The sequence below is a fragment of the Amblyomma maculatum genome, chromosome 7 (assembly GCF_055883805.1).
Source record: "Amblyomma maculatum isolate TAMU_Amacu chromosome 7, ASM5588380v1, whole genome shotgun sequence".
NCBI classification, from domain to species: domain Eukaryota; kingdom Metazoa; phylum Arthropoda; class Arachnida; order Ixodida; family Ixodidae; genus Amblyomma; species Amblyomma maculatum.
Window position 1 is genome coordinate 31,325,028 of NC_139350.1, and position 23,869 is coordinate 31,348,896.

Below are 23,869 nucleotides of genomic sequence, written 5' to 3' on the forward strand. Positions count from 1 at the left end.
CTCTCTCGCAAGAGGAACTTTTGATGGTGATATGATAATACACATGTGGCGCAATGAGAACACATGACGTGTTCAAGGTGGTAGGTGCAACTCAGAGAGCGTCAATAAAATGTAAGGGTTAAATGGGAATTCAAAGTGGGACCCATAGATCCCAAGTCATGCACACTACTTCTATAGGACACGTATGCACGCTCGTACGGCTTCGGTAAAGTGGGCCTTTATGTATGTGCCGGGTGCTATGTCATATAATGCGATGGCTTACGACTGTATTCTAATTACTATGCGACAGAAGCGGTAATTAAGGGATGTGGTGAATAAGCGGGTAGCAAAGTGCGGGTATGCTAATTCCGCAAGGGGAGTTAAGAACCTCAAGTTTAGTTGATTAATACCAGGTTAATTGTTGCTTTATGAGATAATTCGTAATAGTTTTCAGGCGACATGTCAGTCGTGCAAGAGCCTGTTGCAGGACTCCTGAGCACACTGGATCAGCTACGTGCTAATGAAAAACAAGGAAAATGGAGGCTTGATTTACCTTGCAAAGGAAGAAATCAAGCTTTGTCAGCTTACGTGCGCCTTCATTAACCGGATAATGAAATCTCAAGAGGTCCGGCAAAGCAGCAAGCTGTGTAAACGTCGGATTTCAGCAATGTTGCCTCCCTGTACACAGTGTCTGCAGCTAATCTGTGAAAACGATGACCATGCCTACGCTGAGGACCTATGTAAGATATTTCTAAGTAAGTTGCTGCACCCACTGATAGCGAACTGGGCCGGAAATGTCAACTCAACAGTGGAGGGACGCTTAAGGCTATGGCATACAAATCTCTCTGAAGGAAAGTTCTCCGTCTCTGAATGTTAATTTGCTTCCTCGTTTGTTTGTTTGACCATGTAATAAACGCACCTAGCTGCTCTCTAAAGCTCGGCTGCAGTTGCGCTCGGAAGCGTTTCATAACTTCGCAATACTGAATGTATTTTCCTAACTTATGGCAGTTGAAATCCTTGATGTTCCATGGAAATGTGCTGAATATTACATTCTTTTGATCACAGATAAGAATGAGTTCCACAACTGAAACACTCGATGCGCGTTCTTCCATTGAAAATTACAAAGAAGCAAATTTATGTGGGTTCGCGAGCAGAAAATAAAAATATGCATGAAAAGCTTTCGGTATATATACGTAGCACCTTGAGTCAAACCGGCACTACGAAGCCCGCTTACTTTGACCGGTCTTGCACAATGCGGGCAGCCATGACAGATACCGTTCTGGCAAACAAAGTCTAAGGTCTCCAACTAAGGCGTAGATCCCAGGTTATCATCTGATTTTACCTAATAAAGGTCTTCCTATTTCCACCGAAACATCTGTCAGAGAATGAGACTAGAAAGGTTGCTATAAGTCGCACTTTCAGAGAGGTTGCTCACAGTAGGACCATATATTTTATTGAATAGCTCTGACAGCTAAGAACAGGTTGGCATCAACTTTGTGTATACAAGCTGTATGCAGGAATGAGAAACTGTATGAAAAACACACGCACGAAATTCACGACATAGTGATTTAATTGAATGTTATGCATTTGGCTACAGTGGCCGCTGAACAGCATCGAATTGAACAGCCGGGTGACATTTTCAGGTGACAAACAACTTGAACTGAATGCAACATCGCGGTAATGTGAGCATTCCAAAAGACTGGTCTTGAACTACCGTCACATTACGTTTTCTGGTGTACAATCCAGTATGCATCCTTGCCGAGCGGCGCTAAGTGCTGACATGCTCACACTAGACATGGCAGTATATACGAATGAGTGTTGCTAAACTGTGTGAAACGGAGCTCTTATATCCCTAAAATAATAGGCTCCTATTCCGCCGACGCCTCACTCAAAGCGCAGCCAGGCGAGGCTCTCCGCGCGCGGCTCTCCCCGAGCGGTGGCGCCGCGGCGGTGACGACGGGAAGTATAGGCGCCTCTCACCGGTTTCGGGCGACGCAGCGGGTCGCACCTAGTGCGCTTTCATCGAGCGTCCGTGGTTTTGTCATCCGAGAAAACCGAGACGATGGCAGCCTGAGAGCTACAAAGGGATAGGAGAGAATGAGGGAGCGAGCGAGCCCCCGTACCATGAGCCTTGTATATATGAGCCCGACGCAGGCGGGTTGAGTAGGGGCACGGCCGCTCGATGGAAGGGAAGCGCATCGAGCGGCCATGGTAGGGGGGAGGCGGTTGTCGGGCTGAGCCAGCCCGACCCCTTCGGGTTTCCATGAGCTCGTTTCTGTCGGGCATAGGGTGCCTCGACGGCGACGCTGGTATCGAGGCACCCTAGTCGGGCAGAGATCGCTGCTACTCCTTGCGTCGAGCAGGTGAACCAGGCGCAAGCGGGAGAGGAGGATTGCTCAGACGAACAGCTCACGGTACCGTCTTGGCCCAGCAAGGAGGCAAGAGAGGAGGCACCGGCCCGACGCGTCAGTAGAGTCCCTAGAAGTATTTGCTAGTCTGCCGTCCGAGCGGGGTTCCCTATGGAACCGGTTGGCCGCTTCTGGGATGAAAGCGCAGGGGGCGCTGTACGCATTCGGAGCGTGGTCGCGTTGTGTACGTGGTGCTGTGGTGCTGTGGCGGTTGTGCCGTACTGCGAATCTGCGCCGCGCTGATCCGTTGGTGCCGTGACAAGGCTCGTGCACCACGTGCACTTTTTTTTCGCTCGCGAGCCGGAATGCGCGCAAATTAGCAAGCATGTGTGCAAGTGTGCCTTTTTTATGGATATGTGATCGTCTCATGTCCAGAAAACGGGGTAAGCGTGATAGCACGTGTTTCTTGCCCGTGTGCAAGACCGGGTAGCGCTCGTGCAAGGTGAAATGTTCTCTCTTCAGGACACCGAAAGACGCAGGGAAGAGGCAAGAGTGGGAGCGCAACATCAAGCGTGCCGGCAAAAGTAGTAACATTGTTTATTGTCTCAGCTAGGGGGTGAATGAATATGTAAAACGAAAATTAAAAGGCGCAATAAATGAAAGAAAATAGGCTGGCTGTGTTCTAATAAAATTCAAGAGAGAACGATGATAAGGCCCTTGCGTGCAAGCAATGTACGAAGATGGGTTGCTCGGTGAAAGGCCCACTGCCGTCAGGTGCCGATATTGTCGGCTTCAGTGGCGGGCAAACCCACAAGTGGTGAATATCTTCCTCATTATTTTGTGAGTCGCAGACAGGAAATCCTAGACGTTGATATAAATATCGGTATATATAAATATCGGATGATCCGGATAAGGGTTGCCCTCACATTACTGTAACACGAATAAGCTTAGTGTCGACGTTTGTGAGCGACACTTCAAACCCTGCTTTATTGAGCGAAGTTTTAGGACAGGTAAAGGTTAATGAGATGTTACGCAACTCACGAAGGATGCCATCTCAACGCTGTTTCCTGACACTCCAAAATACTTGTTGAAACCCCTGCCTCTCAAGAGAAAGGAGCGCAACTTGTATGAGCAAAAACAGTCAGCAGGGAGACCTCCAGAGAAAGAAAAAAAGTGCACTGATTCTGAAGCATCAGTGGAGCCAGTTGAAGAATACAGCGGTGGTGGATCGTGTGACGTGAGCCTGCTCCAGGAATGCAGAAAGCTGCATGCCACCGCCACTGAGGACAAATTTCGATCTTTCTGATGTTGAACAATGAACATTCGCATAGTGCCACTCAAGCGAGGACGAATCTCCGGAGGCAATTGCCATCGGCGAGTTCTGTTCCACCGCAGTGGCGAAGCTGCCATGAATGCTGCTGTGTGAATTCGAGGAAACAAAGTCAAGGAGATAGCTGTAAAGTCGACAGAAGAGGTAATTAATCTTATTCAAGACATTGCGAAACTCAGCTTGTGTCCTGGCAGCGGATTGAAGCCTATTACCAAGACCTTTCCCACCTACAATGGGCGTTACTTAATTTGCGACGAACAGTACCATTATTTCTGATGCAACATGCATATAGCCTGCAAATACTTGCGAAAGTTAACTCAGAACACCCTGTCAAGAAGAAGAAAAAATTAAGAAACAGACTTCTATGTCTCGAGCAGTTTGTCGTACGAAGGACAAGGTGGCAAAGCTGGTAAAAGCTCTAGGTGAAATGAAAAATGAAAATGAACACCGTCAAGGACAGAGTTTGAAAGAAGTGTTAGTGCCCTTCCTCTCAACTAACAGCTGGCTGTTAAAATGTTTTAGAGGTTGAAAAACGGAAGTCAACAAAGGTGATGGCATATTCTGATGAGTGCACTATAGGCTTCCTAAGTACCAGAGAATGCCTATCAGCAGTTTGCCTGAAGCGCGGTGCGATTTGAAGGGCTCGGGTTCCCATCTTGCGTGCTTTAATTGAGCATGCATCCGAAAGTTTCTAGTTCTGCATACGTGTTATAACTTAGCTAAACGTCCGCAGAAGTTAAGATGAAACTATAGCGTGAATGAAAACGGCGGCGACAGCGCTCTGTTGCTCGCACACATGGTCCTTGGAGCATAGAATGTGCGTCTAGTATAATTTTTCATGCAAGCGCAATTGTTTGCACAAAATCCTGAGAAGTCTTCATTACAATACGGCACGGCGGTAGCTTCAGCAGGATAATAGGGTATAAAAAGCAGCTTCTTTTCTACATCGGCTCAGGGGCATGCGCGCAAAACTTCGCTCACGAAAAAAAAAAAAGTCGCATCCGTGGTTATGCCAACAACTCGGCTGCGAATTCAATATTACGACTAAACTGAAATCAAAGACTAAAGAGCGGCATCACATGTACAAGGCACCTGACAATGAGCATGCAGCGAATGCATTTCGAAGCCCACGGGCGCGCGCGTCGTCTGCTCCGTCAGCAGTGCCGCACTCCGGTTCACCGCAGCGCCACCGCGGCGATCATTCAGCGACAGCCCCCGCCGCGGCCGGCGGACGACAGACTAGCAATATTTCTAGGGACCCTAGCGTCAGGGTATACATGCTCCTCACCCAGCCGGTAGGGTCGAGCCAACCTACCTCCTGCAGTCGGGCTGGCGGGACCCGGCCTGAGGGTCCTCTAGCTCTACCCCCTAGCGTTTACATGAGCCCGACAGCCGGTTTTCAGCCCGACAGGCCCACCCGACCCGACTTTGTCGGCCTCATGTAAACCCTCTGATAGTAAAGCCCTTCATAGAGATACCTATCCCTCTTGGGCGCGTCGACCGCGCAAGCTGTACCAGCTGTACGCGTAAATCCTGACTCTCTCTCTCTCTCTCCCCTCCTCCCCTCGTCCCCTCTTTCAAAGCACTGGTCTCGCCGGCCGCGTTACTAACAAAAGGCATGGGGCCTCGTGCGCTGCAGCTGCAGCTTTGGCCGCACATATGGCGCCATCTGAGAGGCGCCACCGAAAAAGGCGGCTGTCTGGATCCGTAGTCGTGGGTGGTGTGTTTAAATTTCGCCTGTATCCACGTAAGAATAAAAAAATAAGCGCTGACAGAAACAAGAGCCTCTACTTACTCTTGTCTTTTTATGGTAATTTTCAACCTCATATTGCACCCATTGCTTTTCATTTCGGCTGCGAATTTCCCATGTTTTTTTCCAGGACTGCACGCTACGTTTCTTTCAAGCATGCACGACCAATCACTTGTTTGTATCCATCGTGCGGCATGCGAAAAAAAAAAAAAACGGGGTAGGTTTTCTTTATTACTACTGGATCCGGCGAGAATTTTTTTTAACCGACTTCCTACTGATAGTTTCCAGCTGTTCTCGGCGCTCGCTTTTGGGAAGACTAGCCTGACATGGAAGCACGACATTGGGAGCATTGCAGGAGTGCACGCGTTCATGGCTCCCCGCAAAGACAAACGTCCTTTAAAACTAACAGCTCGACTTACTGCTGTGTTTATGGATACCATAATAGTTATAAAAATACCGCCGGGAAGCAACCGAAAATTTAGTTTTTCGGTTTCCTTGGAAATCATACGAGAGCGACGTGACTCATCGTTAACACTTGGCCTTGCAGATGCAACTGGCATCCTTGATATTGCGTGCGTTTGCCAACAACTACATACAACAAAACCGAATTACATATGGGGGAAACAGACGCGGAAAGGGCCGAATAAAACTCACCTTCGAGCGGACGTAGTAGGAGGCGCTTTTCATTTCGGCGGCGCATTTTTCGAAGATTTATGAGGGCCCCTCTGCACTGTGAAGTTTCTCGCGCACTCCATACACGTTCTTGGATTCGTACAGTTTCTCACCGCGCACCAAGCAGCTATTTTTAAAATGAGCCTCAACATTCTCGGTGGCCCGAAATCCACAGAACAGCACGCGTCGCGGACCTTGCTCTACCATGCCTATTTTTTCCGCGCACTGCACTGTCACAAGTCGCCACTCGTTTCGGCGCATCGGGTAGAAAATCAAACAGCGACAGAACTGCCAAACGCCCAAAAAGCATGTATAGCCCGGCGCCTTAGGACACATCTCCAGATAAAACCCGCGCTTGTCCCGTTCTGCAGAAGAGTTTTTATTTTTAAGAACCTTTCCATTGACCGACGGTACCCAGCCGTACTCGGCTCTCACTTCTGGGGTGTCTAGCATGCCGCCTACACATACATCGCCACTGAGGGGAAAATCCAGTGCTGCGTATTGCACACTGGCTTTGTTGTTGTATTCATCTCCTTACTTTCAAAATGCCGTATTGCTCGGGTTCCGAATTCTTACTTCAAAGAAAAAAAAAAAAACGGAGAGCCGCCAGCAGGAAGCGCCGGCGGCCGTCTTCGCTTTGATTTGGGTTTATATTTCAACACACACATATGGTAGGTGCAGTCAAAAGTAAATGGAAGGTCCGACAGCGTGGCAAACCGTGTCGCAGCGCTTTCTAATGCCGGCTCTTTTAACTGATTAGCTCGGTTGCAAGGAAGCGGCGCGCTCTATCAGCAGACCTTTTTCGCTGGTCACTTTCTGCGGCTGGAACGGAGGATTGTTGCTTTTCACATGCGACGCCACGGATTTTTCTGGCGCTACCGGCGTCGTGTTCGAGGACAGATTCGCGCCGTTTGAAAACAGCTGGCAACTCGCGTGTGCGGCCTCGGGCACACATGGCAACAACCACTGCCACGACTGTTTAGTTATGCTTTTGCCGTGAGCGGCGTGTCGCAGAGCGTGTTTTTTCTTGTTTTAGGTTTCATGGCTTCTCCAGTGTACGCTCATGAAATGAGGACCAGCAATAAACAGCCCTCGCTTTTTTTTGCTGCCTTCATTTAGTTTATCGTAAGTTGCGCATATACCTTAGCATATGTGATAAAGAATACGCACAAAATAATTCAAAGGACACGATGCTGGTTTATTTTGTGTCTTCTTTGTAACAGATGACGAGATGAAATACGCGAAATGCACGTATTGCTAACTGGTCAGGTAGTAACGCATGCTCAGCACGTCAAACGTAACAAGGGGAATATTTATTTTACTTCGTAATAAGAATTTCGTCGAATTACTTTCACAAGAACAAAAAATACAAGGTCAAAAGTAAACGCGGTTTATAAGTAAACAGTCGTGGCAGGGCTCGCTGCCAGGCTGGTCCATGGCCGCACGCGCCAGCTGCCGACTTTTTCAAATGGCGCGAATTGCTTTTCAAAGACGCCGCAGGTAGCGCTTGAAAAATCCGTGGTGTCGCATGTGAAAAGCATCAAGCATCCGTTCCAGCCGCCGAAAGTGACCACCGTTACGCTGCAGATAAAGGTCTGGGGCCGAATTACGGACTCCGCTCACAAGTTTGTGAGCGTGACGTCAAAATTACGAAGCCGTGACGCAGCCTTGAGACGTCAATCGTGACGAAGTAAGAAATCATCCAATTACCAGCGATATTTAGCGTGGCTCCGCCCTAGTAGTCCCGAATCCTCGGCAAACGTTGATGCCACAGTGTGGCACAAAACTGAGCAGGGATGTCTCCTAACTTCTTCTAACACGACGCAACTAATAAGCAATAATAAAACAAAGATTTATTTTGGCAATATACTCTTTTTAGTATTGATTAACATTGAGCTGAAGTTGAAGCGTTCTTAGTTTTGTAGTTATACTTGTTATTAGGTAACTTTTGTTGCCGCGAGGGTGCGCCGGCGGCGTCATGGCGTGCACATGGCGTCCTGCAAGCAAACAGCTGATTCCCCGAGAAGGTGCTGCTTTTTTTAGCGTCGTCGGTAGTCGAAGTACCGTGCAGGTGCCATGAGCATGCTGAAAATCTAATAGAATGCAGTCGAAGTTCAGGGCCTGCAGCGATAAAATTTCATGGAGCGCTTGACACGGAAATGGACAAAGACAACTTGCGAAGGTGTTTTCGGTCGGCGCCAACTAGTATCGATGAGAAAAGTGCTGAAAGTGCAACGTGCAAGCTCTGTGGTTCTATTTGTTTCTCTTTAGGGAATGCAAGACGACTGTGAAGCATGTAGTGTAGGCCAAAATGAAGCTCTGTCCTTGCATGATCATCTGTTTGTATGTAGCTGGATAGTTTAGGAAAGTGGCTGCACAGCAACCATCATCATCATCAGCCTGATTATACACACTGCAGGGCGAAGGCCTCTCCCATATTTGTCCACTTAACCCGGTTCTGTGCTAGCTGCATCCACTTGACCCCTGCGAACTTCTTAATCTCATCCGCCCACCTAACTTTCTGCCGCCCCCTGCTACGCTTTCCTTTCCTTGGAATCCAGTTTGTTACCCTCAGCGACCATCGGTTGTCCTCTCTTCGCACTACATGTCCTGCCCATGCCCATTTCTTCTTCTTCATTTCCACTAGAATGTCGGTAACTTGAGTTATTTCTCTGACCCACTCTGCACGCTTTCTATTTCTTAAGGTTACCCCTACCATATTTGTTTCATAGCCCTCTGGTTTGTCCTCAACTTAAGTAGAACTCTCTTGGTTAGCCTCCACGGTTCAGCCCCATAGGTGAGTACAGGCAAGATGCAACTGTTGTATACTTTCCTCTTGAGCGATACCGGTAAGCTGCTAGTCATAATCTGCGAGTGCTTGCCAAATGCGCTTCATCCCAGTCTTATTCTTCTTGTTATTTCCTTTTCATGGTCCGGATCTGCGGTTACTACCTGTCCTAAGTAGACATACTCGCCTACTACTTCCAGTATTTCGCTACCTAATGTAAACTGCTGTTCCTTCCCGAGGCTGTTGAACATTACCTTAGTCTTCTGCATATTGATTTTCAAGCTTACCTTTCTACTCTTGCTGTCTAGGTCATTAATTATTATTTGCAGTTCATCCCCCGAGTTGCTTAACAAGGCAATGTCATCAGCAAATCGCAGATTACTGAGGTATTCTCCATCTACCCTTATCCCTAACTGCTCCCATTCCAAGTCTCTGAATACTTCCTCTAAACAAGCTGTGAATAGTACTGGGGAGATTCTGTCTCCTTGCCTAACACCTTTCTTTATGGGAATTTTGTTAATTTCTTTATGCAGAACTATGGTTGCTGTTCAGCCACTATATATATCTTCCAGCACTTTCACGTACGGCTCGTCTACCCCCTGATTTCGCAATGCCTGCGTCACCGCCGAGGTTTCAACTGAGTCAAATGCTTTTTCGTAATCAATAAATGCTATGTATAAGGGCTGGTTATATTCCGAGCATTTTCTATCACCTGATTGATGGTATGCATATGATAGATAGTAGAGTACCGTTTCCGAAACCCTGCTTGATCCTTTGCTTGATTGCAGTCTAAGGTTGTCCTGATTCTATTAGCGATTACCTTAGTAAATACCTTATACGTAACAGACGGTAAGCTGATTGGTCTGTAATTTTTAAGGTCCTTAGAGTCCCCTTTCTTGTGAATGAGGATAATGTTTGCATTCTTCCATGGTTCCGGTAACGTGGATGACACCAGGCACTGCGTATACAGGGTGGCCAGTTTTTCTAGCACGATATCCCCCCCGTCCTTCAGCAAATCTGTAGTTATCTGATCCTCTCCAGCTGATTTCCCCCTTTTCATAGTTTCTAGTGCTTTCTTGACCTCGTCCTTCGTCCCTGGTGGAACGTCTGACTGTTTTTCCCTACCGCCAATCTTATTACTGTCCTGACTACTTTGGCTACTGTAGAGATCTGTATAGAACTCCTCTGCTACTTTGACTATCTTGTCCATATTAGTGATGACGTTGCCCGCCTTGTTCCTTATCGCGTACATCTTGTTTTTCCCTATGCCCAATTTCTTCTTTACTGCTTTAGGGCTTCCCTCGTTCTTTACAGCATGCTCAATTTTCTCCATGTTATACTTCCTTATATCGGCCACCTTGCGCTTATTGATTAGCTTTGATATCTCGGCCAATTCGATCTGGTCTGTTCCCCACCCGCGGCACACTTGTAGTAGGGGAACCGCTTTTACAATACCAGAAGCACTCGGGTGCCGGCGCCGTGCAGAGACGGGCACCTGCAAGTGATTATCCTTGGGCGCGGCCCTACACCTACCTTTCTACTTTTCCTGTCTAGGTCATCAATCATTATTTGCAGTTCATCCCCCGAGTTGCTTAGCAAGGCAATGTCATCAGCAAATCGCAGATTACTGAGGTATTCTCCATCTACCCTTATCCCTAACTGCTCCCATTCCAAGTCTGTGAATACTTCCTCTAAGCAAGCTGTGAATAGTTCTGTGGAGATTGTGTCTCCTTGCCTAACACCTTTCTTTATGGGAATTTTGTTACTTTCTTTATGCAGAACTATGGTTGCTGTGCAGCCACTGTCATGGGAACATGCGTAGCGGAATGTGCTGCTGGGTGCTCGTATGTATGGCACCCTTCGTACTGGCCGGTAGCGAGTACCCAAATGACCCTTCGGCCCTTTTTTTACACTGCGACTTTGAGCAGTGCGAAAGGAATTTTATCCTGTCTGCAGATGCGACAAAAGAGCACCCGAAGAAGCATTCAGGAGTCGACTTGGGTATTGTGCTCAGAGCGGGAAATCCAGAAGCTCCCCTTTAATCCGGCGCCAGGCCTGCAGAATGGCGGCTGGTTGATCTTTCCCTTTCCATGTCGTTGCTCGTAGTGGTAAACACGGGAGGCGCGGGGCAGTGCACTGTGGAAAGGATTCAGCCAGCAGCGGCAGCGTGGATGAGGCGACGGTGTGCGGGAGACAAGTGGGAAGAAAGTCTCACGAGAAGAGAGGGTTCGACACCCTCACAGGGGAAAGATTTCGCTGGGCTTTGTAATTTGTATTGCTAGTGGGGCCCTGGGTTAGAGGCTAAGGCCAACGCATGAGGCTGTGCTCATCTAGCATATTTCCTTATTGGACAGTTGATGTGTGGGGCTGGCCTCTGAAAATGACCGCCCCTATTTCTTTGTTTTGTGAAGGTGTAAAATGAGACGTGATCCAAGAGTTCAGTCCAGTCTGAGCTGGGGCTCCATGCGTAGGCATGTAACGCGGCTGTTCTGCTTAGGCTGTAACCAGTTAGGTCGAAGAGTAAAGTAGCGCAGAGTGTTGTTTTGCAAATTCCAGTTTTACTCTGTATATATATATATATATGTCATGCTGTAAATATATGCTCTACCATCATCATCTTCAAGTACGCCTCCTGGTCTTCTCTACGCCGAACTACATAACAGGAAGGGTTTAAAGAACCTCCCGAAAGGGAACGAACGACATAATTTCTCCTGTAGGCTTGAAAATCAATATGCAGAAGACTAAGGTAATATTCAACAGCCTCGGGAAGGAACAGCAGTTTACATTAGGTAGCGAAATACTGCAAGTAGTAGGCGAATATGTCTACTTAGGACAGGTAGTAACCTCAGATCCGGACCATGAAAAGGAAATAACAAGAAGAATAAGACTGGGATGAAGCGCATTTGGCAAGCACTCGCAGATTATGACTAGCAGATTACCGGTATCGCTCAAGAGGAAAGTATACAACAGTTGCATCTTGCCTGTTCTCACCTATGGGGCTGAAACGTGGAGGCTAACCAAGAGAGTTCTACTTAAGTTGAGGACAAACCAGAGGGCTATGGAACAAATATGGTAGGGGTAACGTTAAGAGATAGAAAGCGTGCAGAGTGGGTGAGAGAAATAACTCAAGTTACCGACACTCTAGTGGAAATTAAGAAGAAGAAATGACATGGGCAGGACATGTAGTGCAAAGAGAGGATAACCGATGGTCGCTGAGGGTAACAAACTGGATTCCAAGGGAAGGAAAGCGTAGCAGGGAGCGGCAGAAAGGTAGGTGGGCGGATGAGATTAAGAAGTTCGCAGGGGTCAAGTGGATGCAGCTAGCATAGAACCGGGTTAAGTGGAGAAATATGGGAGAGGCTTTCGCCCTGCAGTGGGTATAATCAGGCTGATGATGATGATGAGTTTAGGAAAGAACATGATCATGGGAATGCTTCCACTCCTGCCGTGACTGAACCCGAAGCCTTCATTCACTGCGGTGCCACCGTGACAGGGCTTTCGATGTAGCTTTCATTGTAGTGCGCTCTGTATTTTTTTCTTTGTTCTCATGACTGAGTTGCTTTGTTTTTGAGCGATACCTTCTGCCCACACACCATTTGCTTGATGCATATGTGATGTGTTTGCACCAGTTTATATACCTATGAGATTTTCTGCTTACGCTACAATCACTGTGAGCACTAAAACTCGCTATATTATGCATTCAATTTGTCAGCTTTACAGTGTTTAGCATTAAGAAAATGCTTTCTATGCGTCCTAACAGTATATGCAGGCCTGTAGTCCTGGAAGGTTCACTAATGGAGACTACCTTATGCAAACATTGTACATAGCACTACTTGTGTCATGTTTCTGCGCTGTTAAGAGCCATACTTTGTTTCCTGCTTCTGAAATGTGCCAAACCTATGACAACTACTATGCAAGCCTGTAATCATTAAGCAACTATTCTTTTGTGTCATGCCTCTGAGTCGCAGTTTTATGCACAATACTTTCATTTCTTGTTTCTGAAGTGTGTCAGACCTGCGATGAGTACTGTGCCATCTTACAGGCTCTAAGCAAATTATTAGTGTATGTCTTCTCTGTGTAGCACAATTGTGCAGCACGTGCAAATAACTGCCTGTGCTATTGCAGGCAGTTGGTTTCGCTGCTGAATATTCAAGCGTGTGAAACGCTGCAGGAAAATAAAGGGGCACATTCGATACACGTGCTTCTAAAAAACTTCTGTGAGACTTTCCCATTCCTATAGGCATCACAATTGCTGCCTCGTTGTGAAACACTTTAATTATCTACTCAAACGCATGCACACACACAAACACCAACATGCACGGTTGCAAGCAACAGTGAATGGGGGGGGGGGTACGAAGACAAATTTGACTTGACAGATGAGGTTCGAGAAGATTCATCTTTAGCACAACAGGTTTCTGGCACAGACATCAAACGAAAAGGCGCTGCACCTGGCTGCCTGTGATGAGTTGGTCAGGTACATGTGGTATATCATAGCCGATTGTTGCGCTGGCATTGACGCTGCAGCTGTTGCCGCACCATGGGCAGCTGTGCCAGCCAGCTCTGGTGGCAGGTTCTGTGGAACAGGCTAACATGATTCTGTATGGCTTTTCCCTAGAGGTATGCATGGCAATAGTGATCCCACCTCCAGGTAGCCGGTACACAGGTGTGACCCTTTCTTGTCCAAGCCAGCAGCACCCTCCTCGTCTGCAGGCAGGAAGACATCCAAAGAAGTTATGCAACACGGCACATGCTACACGCTCTGGCTGGTAGAGGAGCGTCTAGTATTTTCGCAAGCACTGGAAGCTGCTCTTCAGCACGCCTACGCAGTTATCCACCAATAACCTTGTGGAGGTGTATGCCTTGTTCTATAACCGTTATGGAGAGTCCGGACTGGGATGCCATGGCACTGGCAGCCATGTCTCCAACAGGTACCCCTTTCACCAGTATAACCGAAAATGGCACGCTGTTAAGCACATTCTTCGTCGTTGTCGACCTCAACAGCCTCATAAACTTTAACAGCCTTGCTGACACAATGGAAGAGTCGCATCAAGTAGCTCATTGCCAGGTTTTGCTGACGATGACATTCATGGGCGTGCAGACAATGAATGATTGAACGTTTCAGCAACACTGCTGTAAGGACAGCCTTGCACTTCATATCGGTATAAATGGTGCCCCATTCCTACTCAATGCAGGCCTCAAACACACGCATTCTCATCTTCGTTTCTTACGTAGGTATTTCAACAGTGTACGATGCGTCTTAGTTTTAGCTTTTATAAAAGTCCAAGAACGGTAATACATGTGAGTCATGTACAGCCTACCGAAACTAACAGTGAGCAGCCCTGCTCACTGTCGTGAATTTGACGTCTCGCAGAAGGCATGCCTCGGCCTGTGTCATGCCTGTGTGCAGCCGAGAAGGCCGCCAGAAGAAATCATCATGCCAAGATCCCACGTAGGGAGGTTCATGGCCCAAATCATGTTGGCATCTCATATCTGAAAACAGGGACATCACAAGGCTACTCGTAGACGCCCGATGGGCCGTCGACAAACGCGACGACGCCCGGTATGCTGCCGTGACGAAGGAAGCCTTTCTTCGCCGCCGCCCTAGCTGCACGCCGCAAACGCTTTCGAACTGTCGGCTGCGCGAGGCCGATGTTCGCCTCGTTGCCAGTAGCGGTTTGGAAGCCACTAGCAGCTCGGAAAAAGCGCAGTGCACACATTATCTGCCGCCGCATAGACAGCGCACTCGGCCGCACACACCTATCTTAGTTCATCGCTTCGCACAGTCACTGTCCTATATCCTTATCGGGTAGGAACATGCGTCGAAACATCTCGCCCGGCACGTTAAACAGTCTTCGTACACCGTCCTTCGCCGATGACCGCGTCGGGGCGCCGCCGCTACCGCCTCACGAGAACGCCGGCCGCCGCATAGATCGCCGCCATTTTTCCTGTGTGAGCGCTCACAAACGAGTTGTGAGCGGCTCGCGTCGCTCACAACCCCCGCTCACAATTCGCCGGTAGCCAACGTCATCACTTCAAGTGTGTTCATGACGTAAACAGCAGACGTCGATGACTTAAAGAAAGGCCACTCCCGCCGTGTTGCCGCTGGCCAATAGGAAGATTGTGAGTGTGATTGTGAGTGTGAGCCGTCTGCTGCTGATAGCGCGCGCCGCTTCCTGGCGACTGAGCTAATCAGTTACGAGAGCCGGTGTTAGAAAGAGCTGCGACATAGTTTGCCACGCTGTCGGACCTTCCATTTACTTTTGACTGCACCTGTATATGTGTCTCTTACGTGCGCGTATGGCACGAGGCCGGAAATGACCGAAAAAAAAATTCGTTATAACACGTTTGCTGCCGTGAAGCGTAAACTTCTAGGGTGCCTCGATGTAGCGCGCCGCCGCGCTGGTATCGAGGCACCCTATAAACTTCACGTTCACTCTGCCACCTCTCCGACGAGCTGACATACCCGTTACGAGCGCGCAGGCAGGAGATGGCGTCACTTGTTCCAGAGCAGTGACGCCTCCATACCAGCGCACCAGGCCAGTGTCTCCTTGAGTTATTCGTGCCTGCAGCGTTCGGGATTTTGCCTCCCGCCATACACTCTCCCACTCCCTTTCTCAACAGGGCGTAATCATAGCTTCGCCTCGCAGCCACGTCGCAAAGTCATTCTCTAGCAGCATGGCCTCTGAGATCACCCCCGCGTGCGCACGTTTCGCGTGCGCGCGGGGGTGATCTCAGAGACCATGCTAGCAGACGCTCCTCGCGCCAGCGGAGCAGCCGCTAGCAGGCAACTTCCGTGCACTGTAAAGGTCTCGAAGGTGTCTGAAACCAACAGACAATCAAAAATGGTCTACGCATGCAAAAGCGCGCCTGCAAATGTCTCGCACGCGCGTAACACACGTATTGGTACAGGGCGTAACACTAGCGTCACCACACAGTCCCTCAGTGAAACAGACAGCCAATTTCAATATTACGGTGACTGGCGCGACGCTGCAGGCACTGTTCTAAAGGAGGCACTGACCAGGCCCATATGTCAGCCATTAGGCACAGTACCCCTGCGGACATAACTAAACGGAGCACGCTATTTGCTTCTGAAATTTCTGACGAGTTGCGTAATTGAAACTGGCAGTGAGGGTATGTGCTAAACGGTAGTAGACACCAGTGCCCTTTTATTTGGACAATATTGTTTTCTCATCTCCAGTGCAGAAGGTGGGATTTTAATGTGAATGGAAAAGCGTGCTCCGTTTACTCATGTCCGGTAGGCATAGTGAGGAGGTCGTTTTGTTACGCTGAGAAAGAGCTGGGGAACGAGGCTGATAAATGTTACATGTGTATATATCAAGTTCCTGACAACCTGACGCCAAGTCGGCGCAGAGAGATCAAAGTCGTAGTATGGCCCGTATAGCGTTTCGAATACGACTCCTGTTTATACGTATGAACTTGTGGGAACCCATGCAGTTGCGTGCGTTGACAAACATGCGGATCTTTTTCTCCTCTTTCGCTTCCCACTCCTAGTAACCGCTCCTTCTCACTGGTATTTCTTTATGCCTTTTCCACCGCGCAGCGCGGTTGGAACGATAGACACGTTTATTGTTTATTGATGATATTTTTGTTGTGCACCACATATACGTGCCGAGACTTGTCATGCTTGCAGCCTGAGCGATAAACTGCCGTTTTTTTCGGTCACCCTGCGAATGGCAAAAAACTAAAATGGTAACCTCGAGAGTCTTCCTGCGTGTCATTTTGCAAGCCATATGTCTAGAAAGCACGCACATCGCATTAGGTCCTTTCCCCAGCTAAACGGACGACGCGGCGCGAAGTGCCTTATGGATAATGCAACTGCGCTAAAAAAAATGCGACTGTGAGCATGACCGTTTGTTCGATCAACTTCCCTTGAGCAATAAAGCGGTTACCTTCTGAATGTCTCATCATCGTGCTATGGTCACACAGCTTCGTTTTGTAAGCGCGTTCTCACTGACAACTGAAGCTGTACTAGAGTTTAAGTACTCCAGCTGCTTTTACATCATTTGATCCATCTCAAAAATCCTAGGTGTACCACAGGGCTATCTCAGATCTCCCAGAATAAAATAAAAAAACGTTCGTGCTAGTGGGTATAAATATTCGTAATCTGCCGAATATTTCTCGGGGAAAAAAATGCATCCTGAAGCGCGTGTTGAAATATATGTCTTGGTGTAATGCAGGGATCAGAATTTTTTTACACTTACATTAATAATATTACTCGATTTACATATTTTCGTACATATTCACATGTTCCTTCACGCTCAAGCTTAATGCAGAAATGAAAAATTTCGTCACTAAATTTTCTTTATTTTAATACCTCGCTGAAGGAACAGCGCAAGGGATGGGACACAGAGACACAAGGAAGCACAAAAACAAACACTGTTTCTGTGCCCCTGTCCCTTGCGCTGTTCCTTTACCATGCAGAACCAACTAGCCTGCCAACTCGCTCTTATTAATTTCAGTACCTCGAAAGGGCGCTATTTCTCGGCTTGATTTCAAATGCAGTGCTGATATTGTGGTTGAATAAATCATGTTCAGAGACTGCCAAGATGCGCTGTGCTATAAAAAAAAAATAAATTGTGCTCATGATCTGTATTTCTGCTTGCAGAACAAAAAAGAAAATGCGCGAAAAACAGCAATTTCCAGAAACATTGGTTGCAGGATGCACGCACTGGGTCTCCACCTAAAAATATTAAGCTCTGCTCATAGTTCAATATATCTTCTTCTAACTCGATATAATTTATTTGAAATAATTTTTGTTTTCAGCTGGAAAATATATACTTTTGTTAGTTGAGCAGTATTGCAGCGCAGCGCGCAACACACCTCGGGCACTTCAACAATTTTTAGTGGGCTGATGGTGCTGCTGGATTGATCATTGCTATAATCCGCACAAAAGGGGATTTAGTGCTACATGGCAGTGAAAAAATACAAATTAATTTTTTGTCATTGCCGTCTATGCGTTGGGGTATTGGCCAAAGAAAAAAACTCCTGTGAAACTTGACATCTCGTTTAACTGGCTGCACGAAAGAAGAAAACTGTACAGAAAATCGTATGGACGACCGTTTAATTCGGAGTCTCGCAACAAGCCACCGTCCCCGCCGCCGCCTGGCCCTGTCCCCCTTCCCCCTTCCTTTGTCTTCTCTTTTTTTTTTTTTTTTACTTCCTTCGTACTTGGTAGGCTTCCGGCCTGTGTGGGGTCTTCGAAGCTCGTATAGCGGACATATGGTTCCGTTCAAAAAAGGCGGCGGAAACAGGTCCCATTCTTCCAGTCTAAATCTCGCCGCCTCATCAGAGCCCCCTCACGGCACCCTTGCCGGTTTGAATGTCGTTGAAGTTCGGCCGCCAGCGCGTCCACACACATACACAAGCACGCACACACGCGCATGAACATACATTCACAAGCAGCCGCTCGGCCGGCGTTCAGGGCGGTGAAAGCGCCCGGAAACAAGTACGTACTAAGTCTCGGGGTACCCGCTTCGGCTTTGGCGTTTCTCTTTTTGTCCCCGACACAAGTTAGCCGCGGTTTAACTCCGCATTAACCGATCACTGTGAAAGCACTGTTTATTGGCATTGTTTGGCACGGGTAAAAGGAGATGACTTTTATTTGCCCTACATTATTCCTTTAGTAAATTGTCCTAATTTTGTTGCATTAACTGTGTGATTCCTTCAACCATGTATTATGCAGTGTTATTTTATACTAAAGTTCTAAATTGATTGCGTTCACCAAAGATGTAAGTCCAAAGCTGTGCAGCGCTCTATTAGGTTATTTATATCATTCAGTTCTCCTCGCGATACATGTTACAACCTTTAATATGCACAACAACGTATCCTTATTTCTCAAACATTGTGACACCCTGCTCATGTTGTCTACAGAAAAGGTTGTGTGTTGTGTAATAATAAAGTCATGGCAATGATTTCAATAATGGATATGACACAATTCTGACCTGAAAACCCACATGAATGATCCCAAATGACATGGACGTTCATTATCACACAAGGTATATGACGTCAACGCCAGTTGTATGAGAGCTGAATGAGACGGGCGACATACGATGTCGTATGGCTGACGATACCACGTAGCTTATATGACCCAAACAGAAATAATTCGACCTTTGTATGAGATCGCACAAAAATATCATCTTTATCATTCATATATCGTTAAAATCATACACATCAATCAGCTATCACACAATTCTCGTACCTTTCTCGTACGGTTTCTTTAATAGGGTACTACTACTGCTACTAATACTACTGCTGGTACTACTAGTACTAGTACAACTATATGGCTCCCATCACTAACCCCTCCCCCCCCCCCCCCCCCACCCCGCCGACGGCTTTTAGACCAAGAAGCTGTATAAGCTATCTATTAAAAGGGGATGATGTGGTGTCATCTTGATTTGCTCGCACACGACCCCACATAATCGTGATAGTGCGGTGCACATAGAAAGCTTATCTCCACCAGCCGCGATATAAGGAAACTGGGAATAAAACACCTGGTTTTGCGGCACTCGCCTTTCAAATGGTGTGTCTGCGCGTCCCCACCGAGAATTCAATAAGGCCGGTGCATCACCTTCTCTACCAGTAGCGAACGTCACAAATTACCAGAGGGACGATAAATGAGCAGCAAATGAATCTGCGCGTGCGGGTATGAGTAAAGTGGCGAGGGGTCACCCGCTGACTCGACTCAAATCTGCGCTCGCACTTTCATTTTCTGCACTTTATCACCATCCGCAGTTGTTACGCAGGCTGCTGGAGTGCGCTGGTCTTGTCAAGATCTTGGTGGTGATGGTCGGCGTTTTCTTTTAAGCCATGACTCTACCCTGACACGACAGTGTTTCAAAGTTTCTGAAGGTAAGATTTTTTTTCTTACCTCTCCAACGGGAAGGACTTCCAAGAATGCCAAAAGAGCGCGACAACACGGCTTAGAAGCAGACCATCTGGTTTCTAAACGTTTGACAACGACTGTTGTAGACCTCATAAAAAAGAGACATGCCCAAAAGGGGTTTGACAATAACCAGGCTTTCGTCAAGGCAGCACATTTCGTACGTATATTTTATTGCGAGGATTTGGCACCTCAGCGCTTAGTTCCCTGGATGGTTATCATCACCTTCTACTCCCTTCGAGGGGTAAAGACGGGCGGTCTAGCAAACTTGATGTTACCTTCACGCGACTTCGCTGTCGTGTTCCTCAGCTGAATTCTTACCTCTGAGGCCTCGTCTTGCAATCTCTCCTTTGTGCCAATATTGTGTTGAGCCGGAAACAATTGAACATAATTTGCTCTTTTGTCGCGGATGTACATCGCTCAGGAGGCGGTTCTTAGAAATGCCATCAAAGAAACTTATCTTGCGCTTGTCTTCAGAGGTTATTCTGCCCCTTACCGCTTCTATTCTGGGACGTGCCGAAGAGAATGTTTGCCCTGCCATACAAAATTTTTCTTCTAGAACCAAAACGTTTTTAATTATAACTGATTGTTATAACTCTTTAGCCATTATTTTTGATAATATTTTTGTTATGAATAATCATGTTTTTGTTTTTTATTTTTTTTTAATCTTAAAGCTCAGTAAACCCCACTACCACCTTCAACCTCCGTGAACCTGATTTGCGCAAATTTCTAATCTCAGTTCTGCAGTATGGAATCTAAGATTCTGTAACAACAGCGGCTATACCCTTCTGATTTCGACCAAGCGAAAAAGAAGTGCGCGCACTGCGTTTCGAGCTCATGCGGCTCGAGCCAAGGCCGACTGCGCGGATCTGGATTCACCTAGCAGCCATACCTGCGGTTCTCTCAGCTTCAGAACACTCGGTTCCGTAAGTCTGGCATCTTGACGCCTTTCCGAGGTACGCGCGCTCTTATTGTAGACATCGATGGTTTGGCATAGCCGACTCAACAAAGCTTCGGACCCTAATGGTGACGAACAGGGTTGTCTGTATGGATGGATGATAAGTAAGCAGGGAGCAATGAATTGATGTCACCATACCCTTTAAGCAACAGTCCAATAGAACGCACATGGCAGACTAGCCGTGCAGTGGGCAAACTTATGGATGCGGTTTACGGTGACCAAGATCCAGGTCCTTGGTAGTTTTCAGGCCATGACCTGTCATCAAATCGTACTGCTCGTTTTGGTCTAGGTTGTCGCGCAACGTTTTTCGCAATGATTCGGCTGCGACGTATCATGGCAAAGTATACTACCGGTGATGTCGTATCGCACGTGTCTGTTGCGCGCCGCAAGTGGTTCAGATGCAACGGGACATGTATTTCTAGAATAACCCCAGTTTAGATATTTGGTTTGCGATCCGAAATTATTGGATGACTATTTTCGTACGCCACGGATGATTGCTCTCGAACCCATAGGGGCCCTCGACATATATTGCAATTCGAGTCTTCGGCATCCATTCCCTCAGCCCGGTCAAGTGCGGTTTTCACTAGTAGAAGTAATATGGAAGCAGAAACCCTAGCCCATGGCGAACCTCTGTTGCAGCTCTACACGCCGAGGTGCTCGTTCGTGCGCACTGCGCTCTCAAAATCGATGTCATTATTCTTAGACGTTTTATTGCCCTAAAAATTGCACGCACTCATCGTCGTGCGGCGTACGTCCCGGTTTTCGAACAGCCACAGGCGCTCGATCGGTACTTGTAGTCACAGGCCCGTTTGTTCTCTTTCAGTTCGCTTCTGCCCACTCTCAGGCAAGGCAACCGTGCAAAGTGCCAGTATCCAAACTAATTAATTACATCTGCGTACTGACCAGCGGCACCTGAGAGCCATGCATGACACCTCGAAAATGGCTGTGTTGTCATATGGTTAATGTGGGTATCAGCTGCACACAAAATTGCTACTAAGCACAAATGCACTGTACAGCTCATTAGCGCGGTAAAAGCAATTGATATGACACTGTATTTATCAGAATATTAATCGCGGCCAAGCAGGCTAGAAGGTGGGTTGAACAGACGGGAACAGTTATGACAGGACCAGTTCATCTCATATAGCGTCCACTGGATGCTATGATTGTAGGTCTTATTTAGACGTATGTGCACGGCACTTTATCTTATCGCTGACCTCCAATTTAATATGCATGTTGAGTCCGCCTCTATCTATCTTAAACCCTGATGGCGTGGCAGGAAAACTGGCAGACAAAGAACCATAGCCATGCCTACAGCAAACTGGCCACCGGGCAGGGCCAGTTCGGCAACAGGAGAAAAGGTGCCTGTAGAAGATACTGTGGCAAACTGACGAACAGAAAGCTATACGTAACGCTGGCTAGCAGCGAAGCACGGAACTATCTGGAGTGCATAACTTTGCATTCGGGTGAGATCCTCTATAGCCCTCGAACATCGTAGTTTGCGGTGCCTCTACAGTCACCTCTATTCAGTAGAAGAATCGCGAAAGGAACAGAGAATTTTCAAAAATTTCTCGCTGTTTCAAAAGTTTCTCGCAGTTCTACAGGACGACACACAACGCCGGAGTGAAAAAAAAAAACGGCGCGAAGCACGTGGTGTAGATGGAAGCCCTGTAAGAAATGATCAGCCATCGTCCTCAACAAGGTTGCGGATGGAGGGAAATTTAGGACTGTAACAATGTTTTTTTCACATGCATTTAGAACCAGCGGCGCTTATGGCTAAAATGTAGGGGTACGGTGCGAGTAGGCTTCAGAGTGTTGGAGAGAAAAATGGGCTCATTCGATTCGAACTCTCGTAACCGTGCAAGCATTTGAGCAAATGCAGCGCCCGCTCTAACTGTCATCTGTGCTTCGGAGATTCGACTGTCTCCGTGTTGTAGAATTCCCAGCCCAATACAAAAATTTTAAGATTAGGAGGGACAGTTTTTCATCATAATGATTATGGACAGGGAACTGTCACTTGTGAAGCACATGTGACATGCACGCACGGAAGACATTTAGGTTTCAGGATTCCACATTACCGCCGCTTCCACATTTTCTTACAGGCGCCGCGGACATGGAGACCAAAAGGAGACATATAAGAATGAAATCTACCCGGGCCTCACGCCTCCGGGCGCACCGCTCGAAAAGCAAAAAGTAAGAGAGCCTTCCGTGATTGTGCACGAGCGCTCTGTCAATAACGCGCGCCAGTCTCGCTGCAAGGAGCCTCAGTGCCGTCAACGGTGGTATAATTGGCACGCTCTAAGGAGAGTCCGGTCCCGCCAGCGGTGGCGTAGCGGTAGAACATCCGCCTCGCATGCAAGAGGACCGGGGCTCAAATCCCGGTGGCGCGCAATTCTCCACCAGATAAAAAAATATTCCCCGTGTCGATGGAATTGCATAAAGAGGTTTGGGGTGCGACCTAATGTCGGTGAACACCTCGGGCAACGCACTCCCTCACCAGAACAGAAGTTGGCCACCCTGGTGCAGTAATTGGCCGCAACCTCTCATGATAAGTTTCGTAAAACCCCGACCCTCAGTCACCAGCTGCTGCGGAACAACTGACCACGGTGGCGGTCAGACCTTTGACGCAGCAGGGGGTGCTAAGAATTCCTGGCTACGCTGGACAGGCCGCCATTGGAAACGGATCATGACAACGTTTAACCCTAGTACCCTAGATAGTGAAGCTCAGTGCTGTTAGAGGAACTAGAGGGTATGAAATGGGATGTCAGGGCTTAGTGAGGTTAGGAGGCCGAATGAGGCATATGCTGTACTGAAGGATGGGCATGTACTTTCGCAATTACGACTAATAACTGACGGTTGCACAGGCCTATGCACCTAATGTAGTTATGATGACCAGGCAGTTGAAAGCTTCTACGAAGATGTACAATCGGCAATGCGAAAAGTAGAGGCGCAGTATAACTGTACTAATGGGCGACTTCAATGCCAAGGTAGGGAAAAAGCAGGCAGGAGACCAGGCAGTAGGTGACACTGGCATTGTTTCTAGGAATAGCAGCGGGAGTTATTAGTTGAGATTGCAGAACGTAATAAGTCAAGAATCATAAATACCTTCTTCAGCAAACGGAAGAACCGGAAATGGACATGAAAAAG